Genomic DNA, 8,530 nt, shown 5'->3' with positions numbered 1-8,530 from the left:
TATAGCTGATACAAATTTGGAAGATTTTTGAACATTTGTAATATTTGTACCCATAATAAGAAGAATTATTTCAAGAAATGGCCCTGCCATTTTGTAATAACTTAATATTAGGCAATATGAGTAGATAAATATATTTATAACCCTCCATGTAAACCCTTTAATGACATACTTACACTCATTCCTGCTGCCAAATCCCCATTGGAAAAATTCTACTACGGAACTAATCCCTGTGGCAAGATGCCTCATGGTAAAATTTCTATTGCGAGATCAGGGTGACAACTTAGACATGACAGTTCCTAACTGGTTTCCGCCCTACATATTATTAGAAATATTTGCTTGTCATTGGAGATTAGACTTATTTTTCTTCTTTTTCTTTTCGTAAGTGAACCCTTTTCATCTATAGACTCTGGAAAGGGTGCACTAACAATAAAAACTAAGCAATTTTGTTTATCTCACCAATCTACCACTAGATTACAACCTGATCAACACAATTTTGTATATTTTATTGTCTTCATTGTAGAGACATGAAATCTACAAAATAACTTTATACAAATCTATCCTTCAAAATTTAGATGCAAGTAATATATATTTTGTTTAAAAGTAGGGTTTTTTTATTCAAAATTGATATATATATATATATATATATATATATAGATATATATATATATATATATATATATATATATATATATATATATATATATATATATATATATATATATATATATATATATATAAACATAGTTGTTGGACTAGAAAAAACTGACACTACATCCATACATATTTTCGTTCTCCTTCACACATTGTTTCACATTACAAAATCTTCTTGTGCTATTATCATTTCCTCTAGAAACATTAGTGCCAAATTTTACTTCTACGATCACTATAGTTTTCTATGCATGCGTTACCATCATTTTTGGCACAAGTTCTCTTATGGATATAGAGTCGTCATACATGGCTAATATATCTACTTTTCACAGTGTTCAAGAGCATTTGTGTCTTATTAGTTTCTATAATTCTATTTAGCCAATGTTCAAATCTTAGGTCATACATAGTGGTACAAATTTCTTGGACTTTCATTTTTTTGTGTTTTCATACCATGTTAAGTAGATTTGAAATATTGAAAGATTTACAAGACATGAGAGAGCAATATTGAAGGGGAAGAAAATACTTGTTTGATTCTTTTATTAATTGTGAATTGTATACATAAACATGACAATGTTTCCCACTCATTTTCTTAGTGTTATAGTTTTCTTAACTGTTGAACTAATAATGATTACTTGATTGAATATATTATATAAAAGCATTCGAATAATGATGTACATCACATTAACATTAAATGTTTTCATAACATAATATCACAATGTAAGATGCTAATACCTAAATGTTGTCAGTAAATGTTTCCATAACATAATTTTATAGCCTAAGCACCTAATATCTAAGGGCTAAGGCTAATTGGAAATGAAAATCCAAAAGATCGATACTGGTTTGAAAATGATATAGACATCATACTTGTGGGTACTCATAAGAATGGGGATCATTTAATGGCCAATATGTTGTCAACGTGAAATGGTTGAGTACTATGCTTGTTACCTAATCCATGGTCACTATTTTCATTATGAAGATTATGCATAAAACTGATGATTTTTGCTAGGTACTAATGGTTGACATTCCCTCCTTGAATTTTTATCTTTAAATGATAAAATTATCATTTGCAAATTGTCCACTTAAAGTTCGCTTTTCCATAATTTGAATAATGACCTGATCTCTAGAGAGCTAACTTCTACAACCTTTCTCGCAACACCTGTAGCACTTCAAGATGTCAAATCTTGATATGTAATACGTTGATCCATCATATTTCCAATGATAATGATCTTAATTTTATTAGACCTCTGAATCTCCAAAGCATGCCCCTTCTATAGTGCCTAGCAACCATGTGTTGTTACAGTCTTCCAATGTATATTTACTTGGTTGTGAAGGACTAACATGTCTTTGTGCTTCCCAAGAAACCCTCCTCATTGATCAAATAGGTAGGCTAAATTAATATTTTTTGTTATTTTGGGACCTAGTTCAAAATTATTTTGTTTTCTTTTCTTATTAAATCTCAATTCAAGGAGAGTTGGTGAACCATTTTATGGAGAACGAGGGACACCGAGGATCTATTCACTTCGCTACCATTTTGGTAAACAAATTTGTTATTCAATGAGAGTTCGTGAAGTATTTTTTGTAGCACAAGGGACACTAAGGATATATTCTGTCGACTACCATTTTGGCAAACAAGTTTATTATTTTTTTATATAGCCTCTGTTATGAAACCAGCTCAAGGAAAAGATAGAAAAGATAGATCAACACCTTAGAATTCATCCTCTTCGACGGGGCAACCTCCTTTACATTACATAAATGAACAATTCTTTGATGATACAAATGAAAATACCTCCTTTCTATATATAGGAGTCTAAGGGGTCATAACATAATCAGAGCCGACATAAAAATAATATTGTAAGGGCACAATAATCACAATAGTGGGCTTCTATGTGGCACAATAGTAACAATATCGGCACTACATGGGTACATCAATATAATAAGTGGGTTGTACTAATAACAATAAGGGGTTACACTAGTAGTATAGGAGCCTAACATGCCCCTCTCCTTCAAAAAGCATTGTCCTCAACGCTTGGGTAGTTCTTGATGCTTATGTATAAAATTCTTGTCCTCCCATGTGGAATCTTCAGTAGATAAGTTCTTCCACTTGATGAGATATTCTGAAATTGATTGATTTCGTAGCTATCGGGTTATTGTTTCTATGACTACTCCAGGTTCCAATATGATTTTTCCTTCCTCTTCAATATCTGGCAATATTGTTTGAATTGGGATCTTTTGCAACTTTTGAATAAGTGGCCATACTTCTTCCTCCTTCTTCCATTCATACCTTGCTTCGTTTATCCAGTCTGGTTGGATAATAGAAATGCCACAAAAAAATGCTTCCACATCCTCATCCTTGAAGAGTCTTCCCATTCGGTAAGGTCACCATTTTTTAAGTGCATGTAGTATTACCAACATTTCCTTCTCATAAATAGCTTGCTTGAGATGTAGCAGTAAAAATACCCAATCACCTACATCAAAACATTTTTCGCTACAATGTTGATCTACCTGTTGTTTCGTTTGATTTTGCATCGAGGTGGCATTATCCTTTAAAAGTTGGAGAACTTGTTGTTGATGCTCGATGTGATCTTTCTCTGCTTGAACCTTTTTCTTCTTGATATGTCCTTCTATCTCTAGAGTTTGAGGAGTGGTAATTTCTTCCAATCCTTTACAAGATATGGTCGGATTCATTTCTTGATGCTCAATGTGATGTTTCACTTCTTGAACATTTTTCTTCTTGATATGTCCTTCTATCTTGATAGTTTGAGGAGTGGTAATTTTGAACAATGAATTACAAAATATGGTTCGATTCATTTCTTCTTTCTTGATGTGATCTTTCACTTCTTGCACATTTTTCTTCTTGATATGCCCTTCTATCTTGAGAGTTTGAGGAGTGGTAATTCTTGCCAATGCTTTACAAGATATGGTTTGATTCATTTCTTCTTTCTATGGGGTGGGGTCCTAGCATATATCTTCTTCTTTTGATGTTTCTTGATCCTTTTCTTCCTCCTCTTCATATTCTACGTAAAATAATTTCTTCTCAGCACACTTATGACTTTTAGTGCATTTGCTATCACAATTGTAACAAAGCCCTTTTTCTCTTTTTTCTTCCAATTGTTGTGGTGTAACCCTTGTAGGTTGTGGAAGGCTAGGAGAAACAACACTTCCATCTTTATAGTTGTGAGGGGTATGCTTCCTGGTTTCCATAATTTTTCTTTCCACTATGTCACAAAGCCCTTTTACTCTTTCAAATTATTGTGGTGTTGCTCTAAAGAAGGTGTTGCTCTTTGTATCCTCATAATGTGCTATCATTTCCTCTGTGAAAATTGACCATGTAAAGAGTTATTTACGAGAACAAAGCCCTTCGTACCATAAAAATTGATTTGGTTCTAGATATGATGATGCAATACATACCTTTTGTAACAGTTGTGCACCATGTAGATCAACATATTTCTCCATCTGAAGTATCCAATTTACCGAATCCTTGCCATCAAACTTCTTCATCTTGCTTTTTCTTTATTTTAGGATCTCGACCTTGAAACGATTGTAACTCTGTACTTTTAGATCTTTAAGTCCTGAAATTGCGACCTATAGTAGCCCTCTGTGTCCTCTTTCCAATGCCACCAGTCTGATCCAAATTGGATTCTCTAAGAAAGAGTTATGCACAATCTCCCAAGCTGACCTGATTATAGACCTTTCCAGAAGAGCGAACTTGTATGAAGTGCCACGTGTCATTGTTTCGACCTTTGGATCTGAAAAATATATACAAAAAACTACAGTCCGTCCTCTTTCTGTACCTTCTTACAAAATTTCAATCCGATCCCCAGAGAGAAATTTATGATGCTTTCCCCAGGTCACCTGTTTGGAATGTAATTCGGGAGTCTGCAAAAAGACCAACTTCCTTAGATCATATCTCCACAAATATACCGTGAAAAGCTCTAAAATTTGGAACCGAGGTTCAGTGCGATTTCTTCTCAAATGTGCTTTTTTTCCAGCTTCTGAAATGTCGCAGAAAAAAAGTTATAGTGAGAATTCCATGATGACCTGATTGGAGCAGCGAAACCCTAGAATCCAAAGCTCTGATACCAAATGTTATGAAACCAACTCAAGAAAAAGATAGAAAACATAGATCAACACCTTAGAATTTAGCCTCTTCGAGGGGAAACATCCTTTATATTACATAAATGAACAATTTTTGGATGATACAAATGAAAAGACCTCCTTTCTATATATAAGAGTCTAAGGGGTCATAACATAATCAGAGCCGACATAACAATAATAATGTAAGGGCACAATAATAATAATAGTGGGCTTCTATGTGGCACAATAGTAACAATATGGGCACTACATGGGTACATCAATATAATAAGTTGGTTTTACTAATAACAATAAGGGGTTACACTAGTAGTATAGGGGTCTAACAACCTCAAAGGTACTTTTTGACATTAAAAAGGAATATATTTGAATATTTAAGTGGGTAAACACTTCTAACTAGACGTTAAATCAACTGTAATGACCTTCTCCATGTTGTAAATATGAAAATATGGTGCTAATGGTCGTAGTCTTAGTACACTCATGTATGTAATGTAAATATGACCTTGGCCACCTTTTCTTTGTAAACATACGGTAAATATTTTTTTATTATCCTGGCGTGCTCACTGAAGTTGAATTTGCATGATTATGGTAAACACTTTCTTAGTTATCATTGTATACATGTGAAATATCATAAATACACTACTCCTACAAATATAATAATAAATATTGTTTAATTCATCAAAGCCCTAACAATTGACTAAACTACAATTAATGAGGCCTCAACCACTAACATAGTGGTACTTCTTTAAGTTGGTCACTTATAATTATTGAATAAACATCGGGAGAGCTCAACTTAGGGAATGGGTGGCTACAAAAAAAGAGCATCATTTCCAAATTGTGTGGTGGGCTTTACAACGATAGCGGGGGATGTTCAGCACTAGAGGTTAGTCACGACATCCTAAAAAACCTTTAGGGTTATATTCTTCATATTTATTTTTGCCTATTTAATGCCTCAATAGTAGGGTTTAATTTTTAAGACTTTGATTGTTCAAAATTTTTTGTTAATTAAGATGTATGTTGTATGCTAGGGTGTATTCCCATATACAATGTCTTGTTGATAAAGATATACAACTTAAACCCAATAATGTGAGGCCAACCATGACTTTTATTTCACACTGCCTATTATACTTGGGTTACAGGAATTAATACCTATTGTATGTAATACACTAGGATATGGAATTTGATTAAGTGTCCTTACCATTTCTACAGTGGAAAACATGTAACTTTGTCATTTATGTACGTATACTAGTAGAAATGATCTTTCTTGACTATTATTTTCTTTCAAAGAAAATAATTGGTAGTCCTGATAATTTGACCTAATTACTTTCCAGCTGGTTGGTGGGGAAACAAGTAGGTAATCCTTTGTACTTCTCAGCCATTAGTCTCTACTCATAAATTCCTTATTTTTTTTTTCACAATTATTGATTGGGGGTGGAGATCTCATTTCTGGAGCCCTTCATAGGATAAAGGGTTGAGACCTCTGGTGAGACCTTTGGCTTCCCTAGCATAGTCTCCTTGTTGAATACTCAAAACTAGTATGCTCTGGATTTCCAGTATTTGGTGGAGTTTCTAAGTAACATGAGGGTGGAGGAAAATTCTTAGAATAACTAAAATAAGAAAGGGTTGGGAACTGGACATCCGGTGTACCTCATCAGCTGAGGGGTGGAGGAAATATTAACTATGAAACCCCTGCACAAGCCTATGACTAAGAACCTATGTGCAGGGTGGAGGCAAAGCAAACCTCTGGAATATATGGTATGGACATAAGGATAGGTTTCACAAGCTAGGGAATGGTAGGTTGTCTAGAATGGTTGGGAGGAAGGTTATGAACCTTACCCCAAGCCCATTTGTAAGTATCTTACAAACTAGAATTATCTGGAAAAATCACCATATACTAGTATTACAAGTTTGGAGCACTTCCTAAATGGAACGATACGAGGTGCTCAATACCTTTAGGCCCTGTTATTGATGCATATGCCAAAGGTACACCCACAATTAGGATGGTTTACTCAACCCTGGAACAATGTTTCTTATATGGAATGATCAATATGAGGCAAGGGCTCAGGTGTTGTTGTTACGCGAATGCTCAAAAATGCAAATCCTAATGTTTCTTTAAGATAGGACCACCAGGTACAATGAATATCAGGAAAATAACTACCCTTGTTTCTTCAAATTTAGCTCATGAGAAGGATTTTTAGTGATCCAAATCCATTTAGAGGGAAACAACTTGTTGGATGCACAAATTAACAAATACTAATGACTATGGCACACCAAAATACTATTCTTGGTATTATCTTATATGAACCATGATGACATATTCTATGACCATGACCAATTATAAATATGTTAATGGGTCTTACTTGTATAAGTTTTTCTATAATGTCGATGTTCCTAGTGAATATTATCTATCCTCTTTAAGCATTACACAATGGTCAATTTTTTTGACGTCTCTAGTATTATTTTGTTATATTTTCATATGTCCTCCTCTAGGACTATACAATAGTATCTATTTTATGTATACACCCTTATTAAGAATTGTGCAATTGATAGTTTACTCACACCCTCTTTAAGGACAATGAAACTATTAGTATACAACAGAGAAGAGAAGCTCAATTAGTGGCTATAAATATTATTTAGCTTCTTACGTAGGTAGTAATAGAAGAATCTAGACCACATGAATTTTTAGTACCTTAATATTGCATTGTTATCTTGTACTAATTTGTGTATGCTTATTCACTTATAATATTTTGCGTAATTATTGTGTGTTGTTTCATCACAAATTATTACTGCAGACTACTGATATATAAACAAAAAGGTTTTCTCATCTTAACATAATGCTTAACATATGTAGTTGTCTATATTGTCATTGTGTAGAGCAATAGGTGATGTAAGGTTTTAACTTTTAACTCCCTATTACCAATGGGATGTTATCAATTAGTTATGGTTGAGAATGGTGTTATACTCTAACACAGAATTTTTGATCTAACCTCCTCAAAAATCTGCAACCCTTATTTCATTACCAGGCAGAATGCCTTGTTACAATTGAGTATGGTGATGTGTTTTGTTGCTTACAAGACTTTTTTTTTCGTTGGATTACTAACCATGTAATTGAGTGTCTAGTTTATGTGTTTTCATAACGTATAGGAATTATGATAACATTGTGTTTTCATAATGTCTAGGAATTATGAAAACAGTGTGATAACACGTTGTCCTATGAAAATATTTGTATCATCCTCGTATGTTAACTGTCTGATATGCTCCGAAAATCCACTTGAATGGATATAAATTAATTAATTTATAATGTTATCCATCTCTATTTTTATGTAATCGTTGTACACTCATAGAAGCTTTCATATATATTTATGTATATATACTACTAAAGAAAGGTTATTGTTTGGGGAATTTTTGTTCAAATACACTCATAGCTTCCATGTTCTTGTGTGCAATGATGTGTTTCCAAGTATAGTTGTACAAGAAGTATTGTGCACATTTACCCACCACAATATATGCAATTAATTAATTCTATCTAAGCTACAACTTGTTTTAAATATTACTTTACACATTCAGCAGTAACTGGTGGATATCCTTTTTCTTACCTTAATATGTTTTTTCATTAGTGGTAATCGTAATTCATGTGAATGTTTGTTGCTAGGTGTGCAATGTTAAAATGATGGAGTTTCAACTAATACTGATATCTTATCTACGCCCACAATGAGAACAATAATACATCTAATACTGATATAGAAATGAACATGAGGAATTTGTGACTTTTCTGTAAATCAAGTTAGCACCT

The sequence above is a fragment of the Pinus tabuliformis genome, chromosome X (genome assembly GCF_031772625.1).
Source record: "Pinus tabuliformis cultivar Carrire ecotype Pingquan chromosome X, CPIR1, whole genome shotgun sequence".
NCBI lineage: Eukaryota > Viridiplantae > Streptophyta > Pinopsida > Pinales > Pinaceae > Pinus > Pinus tabuliformis.
Note: the sequence above shows the minus strand (reverse complement) of the source record.